Below are 12,470 nucleotides of genomic sequence, written 5' to 3' on the forward strand. Positions count from 1 at the left end.
GCAAAAATATACCCATAGAGGAATCAACTAATTCATTCATTTATTTGTTATTTATATTCCACCTTTCTCACTGAGACTCAAGGCAGATTACATAGTGTGAGATTAGTACAATTAGTGGCAAGGACAAGGGCAGGCATTTCCATACAGTGTCCAGAACATTTCCATAAACAATGTCATAGGGTAAATGAATACAGTTTCAAGAACATTTCCATAAACAATGTCATGGGGTAAAAGAATATAAGTTTACAAAGATATACTATTAGCAAGGATCTAGTATGGTGTTGAGGAATTGCTGAAACAGAACATAATCAATTCTAGGACTTATCTTGAACAACATAAAGCACAGGCAGGATATACTCACCCCACTACCAATTATACCGCTAACTTCCAGTTTGGTGTAGTGGTTAAGAATGGCAGGGCTCTAATCTGGAGAACTGAGTTTGATTCCCCACTCCTCTGCCTGAAGCCAGCTGGGTGACATTGGGTTAATCAACAGCTCTTCCAAAGCTCTCTCAGACACATCCACCTCACAGGGTGATTGTTGTGGGGATAATAATAACATACTTTGTAAACCGCTCTGAGTGGTTGTTAAGTTGTCCTGAAGGGAGGTATATAAATCAAATGTTGTTGTTATTTCAATGAAACAGTGCAATAATTTCTTCCCAGATTCTTATACTGGCTCCACTTTCTCCTTCACATTCAGCATAAATATGTTATATTCCTGACTATTCATGGAACAGCAGCAACCTTTCCTTCGGGCTGTTATTTTCACAGAAATGTAAAGATGCCAACCTAAGCAGAATTACACCTTTTTTAGTCTTTGTTAAGTAAATCCAATGTATATATAATATATTATTTGTGAAGATTTGCTAGAGGGTCCAGAGATTTATTTTCAAGTTGTATTGTTATTTTTTACTTTTGCACTTTTCTTATTTTTCCCCCCTTTCTCTTTCATTCCTGTAAGAAAAAAAAGAAGTCAGTGGGCTGGAGGTACCAATATTTTATAACAACAACAACAGTGTGCTTATATACTGCCCTTCTACACAAATTAGTGCCCACTCAAAGTGGTGAACAAAGTCATTGTTATTATTATCCCTACAATATTACCAAGGAGCTGGGGTTCAGAGGAATGGTTTACCCAAGGGCACCTGCTGAGTTCATGGCAGTTGTGGGAGTCAAAGCAGCAGAGTGCAGATTCACAGCCCAGCCACAACCACTATGCTACAGCAGGTCTACACCCCCTCTCCTTCCATTAACCAACCCAAGCCCTGTGATTTCTTTTCTCAAATAGGATTGCATTTGGAAACCAAAACCACTGACTTTTTGCTCCATTTCATGGATATCTATTTACAGATACCCCTTGCCAGGGCTTTTTTTCTGGGAAAAGAGGAGGTGGAACTCAGTGGGTTGCCCTTGGAGAAAATGGTCACATGGCTGGTGGCCCCGCCTCCTGATCTCCAGACAGAGGGGAGTTGAGATTGCCCTCCACAGTGTGACCATTTCCAAGCGGTTCCGGAACTCCATTACACCACGTTCCCCCTGAAAAAAAGCCCTGCCCCTTACTCACAGAATAACTTGTGAACTAATGCTATGTTATACGATGTGTCTTTCATAATAAGTTTCTTAAGAGTTGGAGTTACTGTTGATCAAAGCATGATTTATCTTTTCTGAGAGAAAGAACATCAGTGTTTAAGCAGTGTCATAAGCCTCTTCTTAAAAGTATACAAGTGCGATGGAAGCTCTTTAGTGCTACATAAATATAATTATTACCCAAGTCAGTAGTGATAGGTTCCAGAGAGTGCCCAACCCCACCCCAGCTGGGCCAAGAGCTCCTGCACTCTAGGGTCGACTTGCAGAGATGGGACTGGGAGTGTCAACAACAGCAGCAGAGCCCAGGACTGGGACACCGCCATGGCTTCAAGCCTTGGAGGCAGAGGTACAACTGGGCATGGAGACATGCATGCCACTGTGTGCCCTGAAGGAGGCTGCAATGCTTGCACTGAGGCTGGGCTGGGCGGAAGATAGCCAAGGTGGCAGGATGACCCCACATGGCTATATCATTTGAGGAGAGGATGGCAGTCAAGAGACAGGAGGTGTGGGCAGAGTAGAGGGACCAGCAGCCTAAGTCTCTGCCAAGCAAATCAGGGAAGCTTCTCCCTCCCTGGTGTGTGGGAAGTAGCCGCACCTACCTCCATCAGGCAAGGGACACCTGGTACGCAGGGCGGCCTGGGAAGAGTTCAGAGGGGGTGGAGCCCAGCAGCCCCTAGTGTTACAACAGTGCCCGTGGGGCAATGAGGAGAATGGCCATATTGTTTGAGGGCCAAAAAGATATTCATATGTGTGAGAAACTTGTAATAACTAATCTTATGTAGACTTCATTAAGATAAAAGATTGTGAGAATGAACTAACGATTTCCATATATTTCAAGATGTTTCAAGGATTGATAATCTTGTAGTATATAAAGTTATAATTAGTCAACCAAGAATGTGTGCCCTTATCAAGCAGGACAGTTAGCTATTGTTAGGAAGTGATGTCAAAATCCTATAATTATGAGAAGTTGAATGGATTGGGAGCTTCCTTTTAAAAAAGGATCCTTGCCTGTGATCTACTTTATCTTTGGAATAAGATACTTTCTTGGACTCACGTAATTGCTCTTCTTTAATGATTTATGTGGTTATGAGGGATGGCTTTGGTTTCTGAAGATTCAGATAATGTTGAGATTATTGAATAATTATGTTTTAATAAAACCTTAGAATGGAAGCAGAGATTTTCTAATAGTATTTACTTATGTAAAATACCCATTAATAAACCTAAAATTGTTATTGAGGTGCCAGGAGTTAAGTGATAGAATATAGGAAAGCTAACTAGATGCTTAGGCCTTCTTATGTGCATGCCTATATTTGAACCAGGGCCCGACTAGAGTAATCCAGAAGAACATGCAGCACAATGTGGCAGTCCACAGTAAGTAAATAACTGGCTGAGCTGCACAGGGTACTTCCAGATACAACCCTTCACCTGAGCAACATCGCCTGGTTCTCAAGTTTGCTTTATTTTTTCCTGAAGAATGTGATTCTACATTTACAATCCTTGCTGTTCCTTGCCAACTTTCACCTGCTCAGTACATCCTCTCTGAGATTGTTTCCTAAGCTCTGCCCCCTTACTATTCCTGTCACCCAACAACAGCCACGCTGCATTTTCATTACAATTTTATGTTGAAATTCACGTGTTCAGTGAAGGAGAACTGTTCATCAATCAGCTCAGCTAAGCAAATTAATGAAATTTTGATGAGGTACTTGAAATGACAACAAGAAAAAGAGTAATTAAAAAGATTTTTGGCTCAGCTATAGTTTGGACTGGCACCCTTGAAAACACAAATGCCTCTGCGTACTGAATAAATGTCATGGCTATTGTTAGCGCCATGTCCCCAAACTCATCTTTGCCTCCTGCTTTCAGAATACGGCCCCTCCCAGCCGGCAGCTCAAAGCTGCTTAGGATGGGGGCCGCATTTGCAGCCCCGGATGGAGAAAGCGGCTGCTGGGAGGGAAGAAAACGCGGGCTTTATAGGGGGCGGAGCCAAGCCTTGCTAGGCAGCTCCGCTCTCTCTGCCCTGCAGTCGGCTTCGCGCGCTCGGGAGAGACGGTCGGAGTCTTGCTCCGTCCTCCGAGCGGCGAAGCTAGGGTTGAGGGAGGCGGCCTTCGGCAGCGAAGCAGGCTGACCCAGGAGAGCTTCAGGGCCGTTTAGCCGCGTTCCTTATTGACGCTCCTGGGCGTTGCGCGCCGTTTGGAGCCAGCGTGGGACGTTTAGAGGGCAGCGGCCTTCTCATCTTCCCTCCGTTTCTCCACGGTTTGGGGGTGTCTGGGGTGGTCGGCCCGCTGCTGGCTGGTAGATCGGGGTGCCGGCTCTCCCCCCCCCCTGTTTGGCGGCGAGTGGCTTGGGTTCCTCTCCCCCCCCCAAGCGTCCTCCGGGGCTAGGGGTTGGCTGTTGGGGGCCTTTCAGTGGCTTTTATTTGGGCCTCTGCTTACTGCCTGGCTGGCGCTGGGGGTGGCTGTCGTTCTTATCACCCCCCCCCTCCTTCTTGGGAAGACAGGGTGGCTGTTTGTTCTTGGTGGCTGTACGGGGGGTCTTATTTCTTGGCCTTGGCTCTCCTGGAGCAGCCTTTTTCTTAAGGTTTTCAGCGGCCATTTTCTGGCTCTTACCTGGGGGCCATTTTGTTGTGACAATGCCTAAAGGTAAAGCTAAGGGCCCTTCTAAGGGCAAACAGCCGGCAAAAAGGCCTGCTTCAAAACGCACTGCCCCGGTATTGTCTTCCTCAGATGAGGAGGAAGGGGGAGTGTCCACTTCGCAGATCTTGGCTCGCATAGCGGCACTTGAAAAGGCTAGGAGTGTTACTCCTGCCCCACCAGGAGGGCCTGTTCGTCACAAGTCTAGCAGGTTGGCTTCTAAGTCAGCTTTTAGGCAAGAGGTGCTGACACGTCTCTCTGCTCTTGAGGAGTCCACAGGTGCGACGACCGGTTCAGCAAGAGACGGCAACCAACAGTTGGGATCCACGATGGAGGCGCAAGGTGTTGGTGAGACTGAGCAAGCCTGGGCAGATGAAGGTGGGCCTGTCGCGTTGGCCGTGGAACCTTCAGTGACAGTGGTTGAACCCGCTGACGATGCTGGTAAGAGTACCACCACACCACCAACTCACACTTGGCCTTGGGGCCCTTTGCCTCTGGGATCTACATTTATGCCATCCAGTCCGGCACAGGCGCCTGGTTCTCAGGCTGGCCCCACTCCGGCCACGGCCACGGCCGCAGTTCCTTCCCCTTGGGGTCAGGCTACTACCTGGGGTCAGTTGGGTTCCAGTGCTCTCCCTGGACAAGGGCAGCCATGGGCTTCCTCGGTTGGTTGGTATGGGGGTATGACCCAGGGGGCTGCGGGGCAACCCCCAGCATGGCAGGCGTACCCTGCTGGCTATTGGAGTCCCCAGCTGGGGACGGGTGGTTACGGGATGGTGCCTTTTAATGCGCTGCCATTCGGTGATATGGCGCTGCCCCTTGGTGATCATCTGACGCAAGCCACCAGGGATAAAATCCTGCGTGGAGAGTACGTTGATATCTTTAACCTTCTGTTTCGTGAAATTGAGAAGAAGGATAAAGAGGATTTAGATGAAAGGGATAAGGAGAAGCTGAAGCGCAGGAAGGTTGACAGAAACTGGCACAATTGGCTGCCTGGTATGTTCATATATGCGGGGGTCATTGCTCGGGCGCAGCCATGGCGTGCGGCCCCGCTTTTTCAATATATGGACATTATTTATAAGGGCTATACGGAATTTGCAGGGCCTGCGTGGATGCAATATGACGAGGAATTCCGCATGAGGGCGGCCCTTAACCCAGCCATGCCATGGGACCGCATCCACCAGCAGCTGTGGCTGCAGGTCATGTCCCCCGCCAAGCCTAGTACTGGGGATCGTTCGGACAGCGGTCACTTGCTGCATAAGTCCCAGTCCCCTTCTACTCCCCGCCCTGCAGCGGGGCAGGTGGTTCAACCCCGCCTGTTATGCTGGGAGTTTGGGTCCCGAGGGGAGTGTTCAAGGAAATCTTGTTCCTTTAAGCATCAGTGCCCCTTCTGCGGGGGTCCACACCCTTTCACAGCATGCCCTCGGCAACCTAAAAAAGGAGGTAGGCGCGGTGGGGGTGCAGCAGGTGGTTCCCAGCAGCCTGCTAGTAAAGGGCCCCAGTCCGGTAAGTCTGAGGGCCCTTAAGCGGTTGTTGGAGCTTTATCCTAAGCGCAGGGAGGCGTTGTTTTTGTTACGGGGTTTCCAGTTTGGTTTCCGAATACCGTTTATGGGTGTTAGAGCCCCCTTCATGTCGTCCAATCTGAAGTCTGTGGTTGGCATGGAGGAGGTTGTCCGGGCAAAAATTGCTAAGGAGTGTTCTGAGGGGCGGGTTTTAGGCCCCTTTCCTTCCCCTCCTCTTCCTCGTTTGCGGGTTTCGCCACTTGGCGTTGTTCCTAAGAAGGCTGCTGGTGAATACCGATTGATTCACCACTTGTCTTACCCCAAGGGCGGCTCAGTAAATGACTCAATACCTGAGCACTTGTGCTCGGTGCGGTACACTTCCTTCGACCAGGCGGTCAGGGTGGTGAGGCGTTGTGGGGTTGGGGCTGAGATGGCCAAATGTGACATCAAGTCAGCATTTCGCCTTCTTCCAGTCCACCCGGACGATTTCGAGTTGCTGGGGTTCGCATTTGAGGGTATGTATTATATGGACAGGGCGCTCCCTATGGGCTGCTCTGTTTCTTGTGCTTACTTCGAATGCTTTAGTTCTTTTCTTGAGTGGGCATTGAAGCACCGTTTGCGGTGCAACGATGTCTGTCATTATTTAGATGATTATCTTTTTGTTGGGCCGCATGGGTCTGGACAGTGTGCCCGCCTTTTAGCTGGCTTTATTGACCTGGCCGGGGAGCTGGGGGTCCCCTTAGCCCAGGAAAAGACGGAAGGCCCATCATCAGTACTGACCTTTTTGGGCATTGAACTGGATACCAGGAGGCAAACCTCTAGCTTGCCCAGGGACAAACTCTGTGACCTTCGTGCCCGCTTGGCTTCGTTTACGGGAAGGCGGAAGGTTTCCCTACAGGAGCTTCAACAACTTATAGGGCATTTGAACTTTGCCTGCCGGGTGGTGGCCCCTGGTAGGGCTTTTCTCCGACGCCTGTGTCACTCAACGTGTGGTGTTAGCAAGCCTCACCATAAGATCCGGATTACCAGCGGCATGAGGGCGGATATACAAATTTGGGAGGAATTTTTGAGTTCCTTTAACGGGGTTACATTTTGGAGGGACGAGCTTTTGCTTGAAGCCGAACTCCAAGTTACTTCAGATGCATCTGGAGCCACGGGTTTTGGAGTATATTTTCGAGGGCACTGGTGTGCTGAGCAGTGGCCTTCTGATTGGGCTGCTCAAGGGATTACCAAGGACCTTACGTTCTTGGAGTTCTTTCCCATCCTTGTGGCGGTTTGTTTGTGGGGTGAGGACCTTGCTAACCACTCCGTACATTTTTGGTGTGATAATCTGGCAGTGGTGCAAGTGGTTAACTCCCTTTCATCCAAATCCTGCAGGGTGATGAGGTTGGTCAGGGTTTTTACCTTGCAGTGCCTGCGGTTAAATATACTGTTCCTGGCAAAGCATGTTCCTGGTGTGAACAACTGCATAGCGGACGCCTTGTCTCGCTTGCAGATGGCGAGATTTCGACTGCTTGCCCCCGAGGCCGACTTGCAGCCAGCTCCGATGCCGCAGTTCCTTTGGCAGATTGGAGGACGGAGGCATGCAGGGCGATTCGTTTAGCTATCGCCCCCAGCACCCAGAGGGCATATGATCGGGCGGTGAGACAGTTCGCTGCTTTTAGGCGGGAGGCAGGTCTGCGTCAGGAATGGCCGGTCCCGGCTGTCCACCTTATGCAGTTTTGCGTTGACCGCAAAGGTAAGGGCCTGGCAGTCAAGTCTATTCGGAGTCAACTAGCTGCATTGGCGTTTGCTAGTAAGGCCCGGGGTTTGTCTGATGCCACCGGGGATTTTAGGATTAAGAAAATGTTAGAGGGATGGTCCCGTGAGATGGTGATACGTAAGGATGATAGGCAACCCATCTCCCCTTCTGTCCTTCGGGGCTTGTGTTCTGTTTGGGCGGTAGTTTGCCACTCTCGTTTTGAGGCACTTCTCTTCCATGCAGCGGCCTTGACGGCATTTTTTGGGGCCCTACGGGTGAGTGAGTTGGTTCCTCTTTCTGTCTCTGACGTATCGGGGAGAGCGCTTTCTGCGGAGGACCTTAAATTTCGAGGGGAGATGGCGGTGCTTAGGGTCCGCCGTTCCAAGACGGATCAAAAGGGTCGGGGGATTGAGATAGTACTGGGGCCCTGTGAGGAGCAGGAGTTGTGCCCTGTTCGGGCTCTGCGTCAGTATGTCCAGATGCGGGGGACCGAACCAGGTGTCCTGTTCTGTCATAGTGATGGTAGGCCCCTGACAAAATATCAATTTTGGGCCGTGACTGGGAAGGCGTTGGTCAAGTTAGGCTTCACGGGTGTCAAGTTTGCGACACATTCCTTTCGGATCGGTGCTGCTTCCACGGCCGCGGCCATGGGTTACCCAGGACCTGTTATTCAGAAGGTCGGCCACTGGCGATCTTCAGCTTATCGGTCATATATTCGCCCTCTCCCTTAAGGTGGACATGTTGTTGACGCTGTTTTCTTTTGTAGGTGCTGTGGCTCGCCGTGGGAGGCTTCGGATCCTCATCTGCGGGCACAGCATGGTGTTCTGGGCGGCCCACCAAGCCAAGAGGACGCAGATTGGGTCCCAACTTGGGCTCAGTGAGTGGGCCACGGTGGAATGGCAGGGTCGTCGCGGCCTTCGATGGCCGGGGTTGATGCCACTGCTATTTTCAGAAAGGAGGGGACTCCCTCCTCATATTTTGGTCATACATCTTGGGGGTAATGACCTAGGCTTGATCAAGGGTAAGGCCCTTTCTTTGCAGGCGCAGGCAGACCTGCATCGCATATGTGAACTCTGGCCTGGGGTCCTGATCTTATGGTCGGCTATCTTGCCGCGACGCAGATGGCGTGAGGGCCTCGATGCCCGGGGTATGAACGAGGCGAGACGTAGGGCTAATAACGCTTTACTGAAAGCCTTGGGGGATGGTTTGGGCATATACTTGCCTCACCCTAGGATTCGAGCTGCAGCTGCTCATCTTTATAGAGGTGATGGAGTTCATCTCTCAGTAGCAGGTAATGAGCTGTTTCTAGACGACTTACGGCAAGGGCTCAGGTTGGCAATAAGCCACCTGTGGGGTGCAAGGGCCTAAGCAGAGGCTTGGCCCTGCCCTTGGCAGGATAGAGTTGGGAAAAAGGGAGCGGGCCGGCGAGCACCCTTGGCATATCCCCAATAAGGGGGATTGGAGTCTGTCTGATTGGCTGGTGGGCTTCATGGCGATCAGCTAAGAGGGCAGATTGCCTCTGGCACTCACCCTGTAAATGTCCTTCACTCGGGCTGTATGGCGGAGTGGTTGGAGCTTCGGGGAGTGGTAACCATTTGCCTGGCCAGACGGGTTGCAGCCATGCATGTGGATGGCTTACACCCGGGGCAGTGGGGCTCGCCCAGACAGGTCAGGACGGTAGTCCTGGCGCGGACACCGTGCCTGACCTGTACCGCAGTTAGATCCCTTGCCGTATTTATATTTGTTAAAGTTAAAATAAAGTGGCCCATTAATATCCAAAATGCTTTGTGTCTGCCTCTTTATTTCAGACTGGGGGGGCAATACGGCCCCTCCCAGCCGGCAGCTCAAAGCTGCTTAGGATGGGGGCCGCATTTGCAGCCCCGGATGGAGAAAGCGGCTGCTGGGAGGGAAGAAAACGCGGGCTTTATAGGGGGCGGAGCCAAGCCTTGCTAGGCAGCTCCGCTCTCTCTGCCCTGCAGTCGGCTTCGCGCGCTCGTCCCACCCACCCTCCCTTTACCAGTGCAGGAGAGCCGGTCGCTGTTTATCAGGGCCAGGTAGGAATTTTTTCTCCCTTCCCTTAATTGGCGAAGGGGCGGGGAGTTTTTCGCCTACCTTGCACTGGTATTTGGTTGCGTGGACTTGTAAATAGGTTTGTCATTTGGCAGGATAGAGTTGGGAAAAAGGGAGCGGGCCGGCGAGCACCCTTGGCATATCCCCAATAAGGGGGATTGGAGTCTGTCTGATTGGCTGGTGGGCTTCATGGCGATCAGCTAAGAGGGCAGATTGCCTCTGGCACTCACCCTGTAAATGTCCTTCACTCGGGCTGTATGGCGGAGTGGTTGGAGCTTCGGGGAGTGGTAACCATTTGCCTGGCCAGACGGGTTGCAGCCATGCATGTGGATGGCTTACACCCGGGGCAGTGGGGCTCGCCCAGACAGGTCAGGACGGTAGTCCTGGCGCGGACACCGTGCCTGACCTGTACCGCAGTTAGATCCCTTGCCGTATTTATATTTGTTAAAGTTAAAATAAAGTGGCCCATTAATATCCAAAATGCTTTGTGTCTGCCTCTTTATTTCAGACTGGGGGGGCAAAGGAGATGCTGAGCTTAGGCTCCTCCTCATTACAGACTGTACATTATTCTTGTTCTTACTGCACTGTTTGACCAATGAAATGAACCTTCAGTAGGCACTGAATAAACACCATGTTCCACTCAGTACTTGACTCTCATGTTAGGAATCTCTGTGGCAGGCATCATTGTCTGATTTCTGGGGCAGAATAGGCACGTCAATATTTTAAAGATTTGCTTTTTAGAAAATTGCACTAGTTGGCTCCCTTCATATAAATTCATAGCCTGATAAGCCCTGCCCCCAGACTTACTTGGGACCTCTGTTTGTGGCCCATGGGGTGCAGGGGTGGACACAGGGTTCGAGGTTCATCACATTTTATGAATCACGAACTTTCATGAACTTGCCCTGGTTCACGAACTGGTTCATTTGGTTTGTGAAAACGTCACATCTAGGTCAAAAAATCATCACTTCAAGGCAGGATTTTTTTGAGGGAGAATGCTCTGGAACATCCTTGTGGCAGCTCTAGAATCTGCCCATGTGATTCCTTCTTCCTTCGGCCCTGCGGGCTCTACAGAGGAGGTTTAGCTGCTTTGAGTTCATTCTGCTTTTTTTTTCATTTGTGAGTGAGAGAAAGAGAACAACCTGAGGCTTGGCAGGAGCTCTGCAGAGGAAGTTTAGCTGCTTTGAGTTCATTCTGCTTTTTTTCATTTGTGAGTGAGAGAGGGAGAGGGAGAGAGAGAGAGAGCTGGGGCCCAACAGGAGCTCTGAAGAGGAGTTTTAGCTGCTTTGAGTTCATTCTGCTTTTTTCATTCATGAGTGAGAGAGAGAGAGAGCTGGGGCCCGACAGGAGCTCTGCAGAGGAGGTTTAGCTGCTTTGAGTTCATTTTACCTTTTTTCATTCATGAGTGAGTGAGAGAGAGAGAGAGCTGGGGCCCAGCACAGGCTCTGTAGAGGAAGCTTAGTTACTTTGAGTTCATTCTGCTTTCTTTTCATTTGTGAGTGAGAGAGAGAGAAAGCGCGCGCACTGGGGCCCAGCACAGGCGCTGCAGAAGAGGTTTAGCTTCTTTGTGTTCATTCTGCTTTTTTTTCATTCATGAGTGAGTGAGAGAGTAAAAGCAGAGCTGCTGGGGCCAGCTGTGCAGAGGAGGCCAAGCTGCTTTGAGTTCATTCTGATTTCATTTCATTCAGGGGTTTCAGTGTATGTGTGTGCTGCTTTGAGTTCATTCTGTTTTATTTTCATTGGGGGCTGGGTGAGTGGGGCTGTGTGTATATGTGTGGTGCTTTGAGTTCATTCTGCTTTCTTTTCATGGGGGTGGATGGGGCTGTGCGTGTGTGTGTGTGTGTTGCTTTCATTCTTTTATTGACTGAAGTTGATTGATTGATTGATTGACTGATTGATTACATTTATAGCCCGCCCTCCATGCAAGCAGGCTCAGGGCGGGTTACAGCAACAGATAGGTTACAGTTGACTGTTATGGTTCCCACAGCTTTTGAATGCAGATTGGTTCTGTGTTAGTTAAATATATCAGTTTTGGTTATTAGTATTAGTACAAATATCAGTTACAGTTATTCCAGTTTTATGCTAGGAATGGATAGCTGTGTCCAAGTCACAGAAAGCTTTCATCAATATATTCATCAGCATATAGGTGTTCTTATGTCTTAATAGCTGTAACTCAAATGGTTCTCCCCACCCTCAGCTGACTAACATCATTGAAATTGCAGTGGACATACGGGTGTTAAGGAAGTTTTTATGAATATTGTTTATCTGGGACATTGGAATATTTATGAGCATTTCACATTGTAAGGTAGAGTTGGCAGGCAACAAAAAAAAGCCATTTTAAACTAAGTATAAATCTAATGCGCTAAAGTTGAGTATCTAATTTTGAATTGTTCCAGCAAAGCAAAACCCTCCCTGAAAATTTTAATATTCAATATTCATTAGATTAAGAATTTCAGACTCTCTGGCATTTTGAGAAAGAATTTTGGAAAAAAAATTTCTATGCTAGCAGAGGGAATCTGTTAGTATTTAGATTTGTGAGATGGTTTTTGGATTTTTAGAGGCCCCCTCCCTCTTGCATATTTTAAAATATGATTCCAAAGAAATGAAATGTTTGGGAAAGGGAATGGAAAATTTCACTTTTTGTAGAGGATGCAGATATGGGAAAAAAACCCTTTCTCGGAATAGTGTAATTTTCCAAGCTTACTAACATTTATCTCATCGTAATCCATTATGCTGAGTTCCTGGTAGTGGCGTCACTTCTGGGAGTGATGTAAATTCCAGGAGTGATGTCATCACACATTTCCACACACACACACGTGATAATAGAGAGTTCCACCACCTCTTTTCCCAGAAAAAAAGCCCTGCTTCCGGGTCAGCAGAAGGTCACTTTTAGGCCAGCAGAAGTCCACTTCTGGGTCAGCAGAAAGTCTGCAGGAAGTC

Source organism: Eublepharis macularius, chromosome 10 (assembly GCF_028583425.1).
Source record: "Eublepharis macularius isolate TG4126 chromosome 10, MPM_Emac_v1.0, whole genome shotgun sequence".
In the NCBI taxonomy this organism is placed as follows: domain Eukaryota; kingdom Metazoa; phylum Chordata; class Lepidosauria; order Squamata; family Eublepharidae; genus Eublepharis; species Eublepharis macularius.